The 12423-nt window shown below is 45.4% G+C and overlaps 1 protein-coding gene across 1 annotated transcript in view; it reads right to left on the bottom strand.

Annotated features, from left to right (window-relative positions):
- LOC136753095 (solute carrier family 7 member 14) overlaps nucleotides 1–12423 on the bottom strand; it is a 104712-nt gene that overhangs the window by 91805 nt on the left and 484 nt on the right. The window contains exon 2 of the mRNA XM_066708932.1: nucleotides 11560–11685. The gene's annotated coding sequence lies outside the window, so the exon portion shown is untranslated. The remainder of the gene's footprint in view (nucleotides 1–11559; nucleotides 11686–12423) is intronic.

The following is a 12423-nucleotide window of genomic DNA, read 5'->3' as shown; positions in this document are numbered from 1 at the left end:
AAAAGACTCTGATGTGGTTAAAGCCCTTCGTATTGAGGTTTAAAAAATAAGCAACTGCTTCTCACAACATGCTAAAAATGGGCGGAAAATTAAAGAGCCAATGTTTTTAATAAAACCTGCTGCTGTTGAGAACGGAAAAAAAACAATGAAAAACACACAGTCAGATAAGGGTACGGCATCAGTCAGGAGGGTAAGAAGAACAAACAGAGTCTATGAAAATACACACTGAAACAGGAAAATAAGCTTAATAGAAAATAAAAATTTTAATTTAATTTTTAAGCTCTCTCCAGGAAATGCCTGTATGGATTGGGAATGGAATGTTTTCAGAGCAGACCGCTGGAATGGTCATGCAATTTTGGAGAAACAGCCAGTGCAGGCTTAGATTTGGGCCTAGGAGTCTATGAGGTACCCCTCATGAAAATGGAACGCAGAATTTCATTGAACTGTGAAAGACAGTTATCTTTCGAGATAGATGCACTGCCCAAGGGGGAGGTGAGGGGTTTTCAGCGGGCATGGCTGGAACTAATCGAAGAAATTTGTTTATCAAAGTGCCCGTCACTCACACAGGACCTTTCCGCTTCCTGTTTGTATGAAAGGTGACGTCTGCACAAAGACTTCCTCTTTTTGCCCTTCGCCTTGGTTCGTCAAGACAGATGAGAGCTTCTGTGTTTGTGAATACAAACCAGAAATTGCGTTTTTCGGCTGACTGGTATTACAAATATTACCATCCATCCACCGATTCGCTACAGTTGTGTGTTGTTGTGCTATTTTAATTGTATTTAAATTAGTCACGCTGTTTTGTTCCGTCCGCGCCACGGAAGTCCGTCCGCGCCTCGTTCATTTCGGCTTCCATACGACTACTAATTAATATTATTATTATTATTATTATTATTATTATTATTCAAGATAGTTCGCGGTGTTGGTTTTTGTCGACAGGACTTTTTCCCCCACAGCGGGAGTGCACGCAGCGGCAGTAATAACCTGTAGTAAGAGACCTCGCCGCCGCGAGAGGGACTCCTCCTCCGGCTTGCGCACACACTACAGTCCGCAGCTGCGGCAGTTTACTGGGTGGCGCCCAGTGTCGCCGGTACCCCCCCGGCACACGTGCTGTGTTGTGCAGTGATTTGTTCGGCGCACTTCAGAGGTGTTTGGTGTTACACCTCGGGACCTCCCATGTTGTTGCCATAAAAGAAAAGACACAACTTGATAGAAGTGTTCCCTGGTTTTTCAACCCAGTGCCCCAGTGCAGTAACGTGTGTAGTGCCCACTGTGTTGTGTTGCGTTGCCAGTGGAGATGTCGCGAGAGCGCCTCGGCAGATGGTGTACCTTCGGTACCTGCGCTGACCGGAGCGCTCGCTGTGCGCTCACCTCGCAGTGCATGTACGAGCGCAGCACTGTTCCTTCTCCTCCCACCCCCGACGCTGTGCCACGTGTGGACACCGCACCTTACCTGCTTGGAGCAGTGACGTGGTCTGCCCACTCTGTCTGGGATCGCGGTTCCGTGCACGCAGGGTCTGAGGTACATCCTGGAAGACAGTGTTGCTGCCGCGTCGTCAGGCTTTCCTCCTTTCCAGCCGAGGGCGGGGCTTCTGTGGATTCTGCTTACCACCTAGCCCTTACCCCATCTGTCTCCTCTGTCAGGCCAGTGACTGCTGGGGCTTCTGTCCCACCCCTGACAATTAGGGGACAGAGAGGGAGCCCCCTCCTCCTCCTCTTCCTCACCGTCAGTCTCATCTCCAATTGTTGTGCAGGTGGCCCGAGCGCCCCTAAGGTGAAATCCACCATCTCGGCATTGGTGTCCTTGCCCCACCTCAGCGATGCCAAGGGATCTGTCTTGTCCTAAAAGGCAGTGCAGGGTGACAGAGGCGATGCTCCGCCGAGCATATGAGGCTGGAGCCCAGGCGGGCAACCGCAATACGGAGTCCCTGCTGGTCCTCTACATCGCCCAGCTAGTGGAGGCCCTGGATGCAAGGCCCTCAGGGGCCGCACAGCCTACTGGGGAGATGGCTGCAGCGGCAGACCTCCTAGTAATGGTGATGTACCATAGGGCACATGCAATTGGCCGTTCCCTGGCAGCCATTGTGGCGGCACGCTGCCAACTCTGGCTGTCCCAGGTGAGGCGAGTCCTGGACGCAGACGCCCCTGGATGCCCCCATCTTGCCCGGGTTCATGTTTGGACCGTCCATGGAGGGCATGCTGGCACGCTCCCTCCAGGAGAGAGAGCAGTCACTACAGCTCGCCCAAGTGTACCCCCAAGCAGCACCTCTGGGCCAGGCCCGCAGACAACCTGCAGGGCCTAGAAGGCCAGCCCGCTGGCAGCAGCAGCCCCGCCCTCCTGCTGACCTGCACCAGCGACTCACTGCCAGGCAGGCACCTACCCAGGCCTGCCGTGGTAGAGCCAGGCCAAATGCCAGGAGTCGCGGCAAGAAGACAGGCAGCGGACTCCCTCCCCCCCCCCTACTGTGCCGTGGCCCTGAAGTGTTCCAGCAGCCTCTGGCCCACCCATACACCCCCCACACCGGTGTGGTGTGGACATGAGTGAGGGACCCGTTGCAGTGTGTGGCTCTTTGTGTCGAAATCACTTTGTGGAGAAATGCATGATCCGCAAAGTGCCCCCTCTGGGGCAGCATGAGGGATTCTATTCCCCTTACTTCCTTGTGCCCAAGAAAGAAGGCAGTTTCTGCCCCATCTTGGATCTGAGGTACCTGAATTGCTGCCTCAAGGTGTTACGTTTCAAGATGCTCACTCTAAGCGTCATGTTTTAGGCTATCAAAGCCTGGAGACTGGTTCACCTTGGTGGATTTGAAAGATGCCTACTTTCATTGTGCAGGCGCACAGGAAGTTTCTCCACTTCGCCTTCGAAGGCCAAGCGTTCGAGTTCACTGTTCTCCCATTCGGCTTGTCTCTAGCTCCTCACACTTTCTACAAGTGCATGGATGCAATGTTGGCCCCCTCAATTATCTAGACAACTGGCTGGTCTGTTCGAACTCCAGGGAGCAGTTTCAGAGCCACACAAGCCTGATCCTCGACCGCCTCTCCGAGTTGGGCCTTCCTTCGGGTCAACAGATAGAAGAACTCTCTTGTGCCAACTCAGCAGGCACAGTTGGCCTTGATTACATAGCCAGAGAGAGCTGCCTTCATAAACGTGTGTCTCTCCCTTTTCCGGTTGAGAGCCCGTGTCAGGGTGTCCCTTTGCCAGAGGCTGCTGGGCCTTCTAGTGGCTGCGTCCAAAACCCTCTCCCTCAGCCTCGTTCATCTAAGGCCTCTGCAGTGGTGGTTCGGGTCCCATGGGATGCATCCTTGCCGCGACAGAGCACGTCGAGTGGCAGTCACTCAAGCATGCTGGAAGGTGCTCTATTGGTGGCGGAGCCCTTCAAATTTAACCCTCGGTGTGCCCTTGGGGCCAATCTGCCACCGAGCGGTTTTGACAACAGATGCTACCAAGCAGAGTTGGGGAGCTGTCTGCAAATTGACAGGGAGTCCGGGGCAGTTGGACGGTGCCCATCAGGGCCCCCCAATTCAACGCCCTGGAATTACAAGCTGTGCTCCTTGGTCTCCGTCACTTCATGCTGGCCCTTCAGGGGAGTCATGTTTTAGTGCGGACAGACAACATAGCAGTGGTTGCCTACATCAACAGGCAGGGAGGTCTCCGGTCGCACACACTATATCGGCTAGTGCGTCATCTGCTTCTATGAATGCAGACTCAGCTGCGCTCCATCAGAGCAGCCCACCTCCCGGGCAGCTCCAACACGGCGGCAGACCTCCTCTCTCGGGGAGGCCCCCCAGTGTCAGAATGGCACCTCCACACGCTGGTAATTCAGCAGCTTTGGAGCCGTTACGGCAGGGCAGAGGTGGACCTCTTCGCTTTGGCGGAGTCCATACATTGTCCCCTATGGTTCTCCGTTCGGGATCAGTCAGGGACCCCGGGGATCAATGCGCTAGACAGCACATGGCCGCGCTGTCTCCTCTACGCATTCCTACTGTTCCCTCTTTTCCCAGTGGTTCTGGAGACGATCAGGCAGGAACAAGTGACAGTTCTGCTGGTAGCACCTCGCTGGCCCCGCAGACTGTGGTTTCCGGACCTGGTTTCCCTCTTGGTCGGAGAGCCTTGGCAGCTTCCCCTGTGGGCGGACTTGCTGCCTCAGGTGCAGGGCACACTGTGGCATCGCAGCCCGGTCCTGCTCCAGCTCTGGGCCTGGCCCCTGAGCGTTATCGCCTGATGGCTTGGGGTCGGTCAGACACGGTAGTGGCTACTATACAGGTGGGGGGAGCTCCCTCTACGATGTCACAGTACTCCTACCACTGGCAGACTTTTCAAACTTCGTGTCAGGAGAAGTCTCATGACCCAGTTAATAGCCATATAGGTGTCATTCTGCAATTCCTGCAGAAGCTGTTGGACCAGGGCATGTCCCCGTCCACGCTCAAGGTTTATTTGGCCGACTTCTCCTCATGTCATGTCAGGATTGATGGCAAGCCTCTGGGCTCATTTTTTGGCGGCACAGTTTCTGAAAGGTGCGTGCAGGCTGAGGCCTTCTCTGTCCGTGTAGCACTGTTTGAGCCCTTGCAGTCAGTTGACCTCAGATTAGTGTCACTGAAGATGGCGTTTTTGTTGGCAATCACGTCAGGAAAATGCGTGAGTGAGTTACACGCCCTGTCCGTTCACCCTGCGTGTGTCCGTTTTGCGGGAGATGGGTCCAGGGTTACACTTCAGCCTAATCCTGCGTTCCTCCTGAAGTGCTGTCTCCTTTCTATAACAACAGGCCTATTGAGTTGATGGCTTTCCATCCCCCTCTCTTCTCTTCGGAAGAGCAGAGCAGGCTACACCTGTTGTGCCCGGTGCGGGCTCTCAGGTGCTATTTGGAGCACACCAAGGACATTCAGTGCTCAGACAAATTGTTTGTGTCCTATGGAGCATGGACACGGGGCCAAAGCAGTGCCTCTTGCACTGGATTGTGGACACCATTACCACGGCTTACGAGTCGGCTGGAGTCCCGGTGCCCGAACACCTGATGGCCTACTCGACCCAAGGTGTGGTCACGTCATGGGCTCTTTTTCAAGGCGCCCCACTGGCAGGCATCTGTGCGGCTGCGAGTTGGGTCTTGCCGCACACCTTTGTTCGATTCTACAGGCTGGAAGTGATGTGCCCGGTTCCTTCTTTTTGGAATCCAGTGTTGGCTTCAGTTGAGCCTCAGTAGCCTATCGGGCACTGGCTCCTGGCTTTTCTATCGCTGTCTGCCCCTGTTGAGCATGCTTGGGAAAGCAACGCAGAACCGTTTTCCCTTCCTACCGGACTATGACTTGTATATAGCTCATTCTGTAGGCGGGAGTGCATGTGTTTTTACACCTGTACCCTGCCATTTGTACATAGTTCATTTGTCAGCAGGCCTGTGGCCCCGCCCTAGCTATAGTAGCTGTGCTGAGGGCCGCTGCTGCTGTATTCAGCGGGAGGTTTTGAGTTTACTCTTGTGCCCCACTGTGTATATAGGTCATTTATTGAATGTAGAGCGTCTATTGCCGCTAGCTGCTGGTCGGCCGTGTGTAGCTTGCTCCTGCGTCCTGCGTGTGGGGCATGAGCTGGCTCCTGCACCCCGCAGTGTATATAAGTTGAACGTGGATGACTGCTCCTGTTAGCGAGGGCATGTTGTTTCTATCATAGAGTTGGTACGGCTCCTAGTAGGTACGCCTCGGGGCAAGCTCTCTTACCAGCTCGCTGCCTCCTCCCTTGCGACGGTTTGGTTATACTGTAACCCATCCCCCGTGGGCAGTGCTTCTAACTTGAAAGATAACGATAGGTTGTGTATGCAACCATGGTTATCTGAAAAAAGAAGCACTGCCTAAGGGTTGCAAGGTCACGCGGGAGTACTAGCTCCCGGCAAAAAGAGGAAGTCTTTGTGCAGATGTCACCTTTAATACAAACAGGTGGAAGGGTCCCGTTTGAATGACGGGCCAAAGAGCCAATGGCAGCTTTGATAGACAAATGTCTTCAGTACGTTCCAGCGACGCTCTGAAAACCCCTCCCCAACCCCTTGGGCAGTGCTTGCTTCCTTTCTCAGATAACCACGATTGCATACACAACCTATGGGTTTATATCCAATCTAATGTGCAAAGCCCCTGCGATGTGGGAACATAGACAAAAGTGAGTTAAGTTCAATATAAACAAGCACAAGCAGAAAAAAAGTTGACTTGAGAGGCCAGGCTTTAAATGTTGATCACATCTTGGTGGGGACAGGGATGGCCAAGAAAAATCATACGAGTGAGAGTGTGACAGAGAGAGAGTGAGAGAGACTAAAAACATCCCACACTTACCAAGACAAACAGGTTGCTTTTGTAAATGTATTTATTGTACTCTGTTTATGCCAAAACACATCTGTAATAAACAATGACACAAGCGCAAAATGCAAGCTAAGAGTACCAACTGCTAGACCAAATCAAAACTTTGACCTAGACATAAATCACTCAGTACTGCTTATAAATCAAATGGATAGGTTTGATTTGGTCTAAATATGAGATTTTGTTAACTCCAGACTTGGTGACTACTGGACTATAAGAGGATATACAGTACATAGTTATATATTAATTCCTTTCTTATCAGGAGAACTAGGTTCATAATAACATGACACCATGTAGTTTAGATAATAGAACTTTGAAGTGACATATAACATTCTTTTCTAGTGCTTTCAATTTGCACAGTCTACATAATACACAATGCCAAGTATAACTGTGCTCTGTCCTCCACTTATTAAAACAACAAAGCTGCTGCTGTGGAAATTGGAACCTTATGAACCAAACCTGAATGCTCAGTTCAGATACAAAAACATGCCATCCTTAGAAGGGTAAATTTCCACTAGAAAACAACCACCGTCTTGTTAAATATCTTTTGAGGAAACTGTCAATAAAGAAGGAATTAATTTGAACACTATTTTCTAATTTCACTGTGAAGAACCCATCATCAGCTACTTTGTTTAACGTCTCGTTTAACCTTTGTGGAGCAGAGACGTCCAGGGATGGAGGAGATTAAACCTGCCACAGAATGATATCCTTCCTACCATTTTATCTTTTAGCATGCTGGCTAGTCTCAACTCAGCATGTTCAAAACCAAGAAGACGGGGAATCTAAGCAGTATTTCTGTCTTTGTTTCTATAGAAAACAGAGATCCATCCATAAGTAATCCATCCTGGGCAACATCTGAACTAATTACTCACCTATCGAGCATCGAAACCCAAGCATCACAGCAGAATACAAAATTCAATACCTTCTCTTCTCTGCCTTTTGAATTTTCCATTTGGTGACATTTCCTCTTGATCAAAAGCCCCATGCCATGAGGGCTCAGTGAGAGTCCATGATTCATCTTACAAATAACATCACTGACAGATCTGTAGGACAGCGTGTACGAAAAGGCTGCAGTGACAATTGCTTTCAAGTGTTAAAATCCTTTTCTTCTTATTATTATTTTTTGATCTGTACATTTTCCTCAGAAATTATGAAATTATGTTTTTCCTAACAATGGTCTGATTGAGATTCTTTACTTAGAGTGTACACAATTTTCTGGGGCCCCTATTGAAGAGAGGTTTGCTTTTCATTGCAAATTAATTATGAGACTTGTCAATACATCTGTGTTACCAGGAATAAAGCATACTTGTCCACTTGGTCCTATTCATTGGGTTCCTGCAGCAAGTCTACAACTCAATTGTTTACAATGAAATACATGTTTATCTTACCACAGCCTTCATGCTTTCTAATCACCCTTAAACCCAAGACAACCCCAAAACCCACCACACCAGCAAATCCCCCCCCAGTCCTTTTCCCCCATTTATAAGGTGAAATTACCAGATTGAAACTTTTAGAAGCCATATTTTATTTTCCTTCACTCACAAATCTGGATTTAATAACCCGTAACTATGAAAAAAGAAAACATCTTCCATAAACACCTTTGGAAGGCAGTGAGGGTTCTTTGGATCGCATCTGGTTCACAACCTTTAGCGGTTTCCTTATAAAACACATCAAAGGTGTGTGTGTATGTGTATGGAGAAAGGGAGAGAGGGAAGGAGGAGGGATCGTTTGATAAATCCTGCTGCCTAAATAGGCACCAGAACATGCTGTGTGCCTTCAGAGCACAGAATGTTCAGATAAAAAAACACATGCCAGTGGACAGGAACAAGTGAACTGACATTAAACTTCTCAACAATGTGCCTCTTTGGTTCTCAATCTTTCGCAATATAATACGATACTTTTTGAAACATTAGGACTCCAAATGACCTTCAAGACATGGAAGCTGGGTGTCAATATTAGTCTTTCTAAGTAATGCCAATCAAAAGAAAGTTGAAGAGTTTGAAGACTGACCCAAGTTCAGACCTCTCAATTAAAGACAAAAGAAAAAAGGGAGGGTTGAAGGATGACTTTTTCCACTGAAATCAGAGACCATCTCTAGCACATCTCTGACCCTTTCAGGCTAGGTAACACTTTTTATTTTGTTTGCATTTGAGTGCTTACCAATGGGAATGGAACAATTAAATTAAATACATCTGACCATTGTTTAAGTGGATGTGCAACTGTAAATAATAATTTTATTTTCAGAAAACTTAATGCAGGGGTTAACTTTAAAGAAGAACTAGACCATGGGTGGGGTCATATTTTTTTAAGCTAGAGCAGGAAAGGGGACAAGATATTATTACAGTTTAAGAAGAAAAGGTAGTTCATAAAAATGTGAGTGAACTATATGAAGACAAAACCTCCAAGACAAGGTTAAGTTGTACGGATAAAATATTGCTGTTGCTTGGTGGACATGTCACAAAGCAGGAACACTGAAGTGTGAAATGCATCCAGTTTACAGTACAGATTACTACCAACACCTTTTTCAAAACGATACATTACAACTGGGGGGTGGGCGTGTTTCTAGTTAACTCACTAGTAAAGTCACTATTCCTCAAACCATAGACACAGAAAGATCAGTGTTTGGTTTAGCATGCGATAGGACTCAAACTTTGTAAGGTCATTTGTAAATGCTACTTGCACTTGCACTGATATTATTTTGTCACCCAGGCAGTGTAGCTTACAATTAAAACAACAACAAAACTAAAAGTTGCTTCTAGAATACTGCATATAGACATGACACAAGCACAACGCGGACAAAAACTCACCGGAAACTTAGAACATTGAACAGTTCCATAAGGAAAAAATATAATCACTTCATTTTGTTTACTTGTTGAATAAGCTGACCTGGGCTTCATTAACTATAGCAATATTACTACTTAAAATGTCTTTATCCTTAGGCTAGAGCAAAAGAAAGAAAAATCCCTTTGGAATTACTTTAATGTTGTGCTATCATGAAGGCCACAGGAGGTTAGAGTTTACAACAGGATAAACAGTACTGTTCCTGAAACAACTGCTCTCCATTCTCCACACGTCAACACAAATCTATTATTCCTGCGCAAGTGATGCACAGAAATTGGTGTTGCCATGGCAGCTGTGTCTCCATAGCACCATAAAGACCTGTTCCATTACAGAAGAAAGCAATACCTTCCACAAACCAGAAAACTATCTGCACTCTTAAAAAAGTTGCCATCTGTTACTCTTTACTACAAATCCCTGTCCCACAGCAAATTAAACCAGCTCCACACTCCATCTTTAATTTATGTGGCCAAACAGAAAACTTATGGCAAGGAATGTATACAAGGAAGTTGCTTCAAAGAATAAGATAACTACAGCTTCACATTTGCTTTTTAACAGCTAATGGATGCTAAAAGTGAATACATTTATTGAAGGAATCCAGAAAGTACAATATTGCTTGGTAGCTTGTTCCAGACCCCCACTGCTCTTTGTGTACAGACACGCTTCTATTCAGTGCTAAACAAGCATCTTGGCACTTGTGGTCTCTGGTCCTTGTTTGAAAAATTAGAAATGGGATTGCTTGAAGAGAACTATAAAATCCATGTCAAACTAGGTTCAAACTTTTATAAATCACAGAATAAGAAGAACACACTTTTCCATCAGATCTTTTAATTTGCATATCAGCATTTTTGTGCTTATAATGTAGCGTGAACTCCAATTTACACCAGTCATGTTTTCATATACAGAAGTACTGTTTACAGCAAGATTTCCAAGACAGCTAAAACCTCCACAATCAGACTAGTTTAACTTTAATAATGTACTGTGATGTTGTTTTCTCCAAATTACCTCAACAAATGTAAGATTCATATTCACATGGACTGTGTATCATGCCCTGATACACTGATACAGAAAATTGTGCCATGAGATTGTTAAATAAATTAGCAAGATAAGTTTTCTTTATTGATTGAAACAAGGTGATACAGTTCACTACATGTGTGCACATTCTGTTTAAATTATATAACTGTCTTCATAGTACATTTAATATCATACTTGAAGTCTTACAATGCAGTATTATAATATTCATGCAACTCTTGGCTGTGAATTTCCAACAACCACACTTTAAATCACATGACCATTTTCAGGACTACTGCCAATAAGTAACCTGGTTCTGCCCAGCAATACAGCTTTCCAAGTAGATCCAGAGCAGATGGAAGCAACTATTCATGGTGAAAATACATGTGCAATAGTCTCACAACAGTGTTGGAAGGAGTATGCACAGTCGTTATATAAGCTTTCTTATTCTTACATAATGTTCTGAAGCTGTTAAAATAATAAGCCTTTTTGTAAACCTAGCAAGTTTGAAAAGAAAAGAAGGATTCTGCAAGATACCCAGTCTGGAAAAGAAATGGCAAGCAGCCTGCAAATATAAATCATGCAATTATTTTCCTTTCCCCAAAAGACTACATACTAATCCCGTCAGATGTGCTTCAGGCTATATTACCCCTACAAAACAGCATCTCAGACATCCTACAAATGTTTCATGAGAACCCAAAATAAAACGGGAAAAAAAGATACAATTGGGGATCTATGCGTGCATGCAAAGGAATGCTTGGGATATGCATTTAATCCATCAGTAAGTTACATTTTATTAAACACAGGGATTGCATGGATTGGACCTGTGTGTTGTATTTTTCCCTCATATGAAATGCCACAAACTTCAAAGAAGCAAGATTTACAGTCATGATAAGTCTGTGTATTCATACCATGCATTAAAGCCAGAACTAACAAATATCACATGCACCCATCCGCCCAGCCTTCCCTTTTCCTGCTTTTTTTATGCATGAAACATTCAGCACACATCACATTAAGGACATCAATTTGTCTTCAATGGAGCTGCAACTTTCTACAACACAGGCATACATTTTTGCTGACAGTCAAACAAAATATGCCAAACTGACTCCAAACATGATATCTACTCTCACCAAAAGAAATTCAAGAGCCTTTCTGCTGTGTGTCAACTGGTTCAAACTATTTGAGATCTATTCCCTCTAAGTGTGAGGCAAAAGAGCATCATGGTGATTGAATACTTTTCCTGTCGTGTGCATGTCAGTTCAACGCACTCTAAATAAAAAAAATGAATGGATAAGGGATAGAAAGTTTCAATTTTAATTTGACAGTGGGTGTTCTTTGAAAACTTGTTCACAGGCAGCATTGATTTCCCTTGCGACTCACCTTAGTATCCAACAGGAGGGTAACTGGATTCAAGGTCATAGGTCAAAGGTCATTCCTCCTGCAGCCCCAGACTGCTGGTGGCCCTGTGCTGTGTCAGCATCAACCCACTGACCTCAGCCAACACAGCTGCAAATCATACAAGATTTAATTTTCATGGGAAGGCTATCACCAAGAAAATGAATTGTGAAGATAGATTTATTTGTAGAATCTCCAATTTGCCTACACCATTTTACAAAACTTAACCTATTATTGACCAGCAGAAATTATCAAACATTTAAAACATTGTGGCGCAGTGGGAATAAGGATTGTGGAGACATCACACAAATGCACAGCCACAATTCCAGTCACTCTCATTGTCCAGTCTTTTGGAATGCTAAGGCGTTACAAGGTTATGGTTACATTTTCTGTCTGAAAAGGAATATTGTCTGGTATTGTTCTGTTTTCTATGTAAATGCAGTGGGTTATTCTGATTATAAAGTTAACATCAACAGACAAAATGGTGATACTAGTCAACCTGAGAGAGACCATGACTAAAATACAAAACAGTACTATGTGTTTGAATATCGTCTTTCTCAATGTTGAATGACTTTGCAATTTAGTTTTACAAGAGCTTGTGCAAAGTCTTTGGCAAAAAAAAAAAATCATAATGAAAATAAACTAAGAGGGGCCAAATTTACCCTGGTTGCTTTTTAATAGCACATGCTATAGAAACATATTAAAATGAATGTCATTTTCTTTGCAGTTTAAGAATCTGTCTTAAGGCTACCTTCGGTAATAAAACAGGGATTAAGGAGTCAAGCTCCACAAATCCCAAATACTGTCCATGCTTTCTCCCTTCTAATAACCATACAAATATATGCTTTG

Source organism: Amia ocellicauda, chromosome 7 (genome assembly GCF_036373705.1).
Source record: "Amia ocellicauda isolate fAmiCal2 chromosome 7, fAmiCal2.hap1, whole genome shotgun sequence".
NCBI lineage: Eukaryota > Metazoa > Chordata > Actinopteri > Amiiformes > Amiidae > Amia > Amia ocellicauda.
The sequence above is the reverse complement of the archived record's forward strand: the minus strand, read 5'-3'. Positions and strand labels throughout refer to the sequence as shown.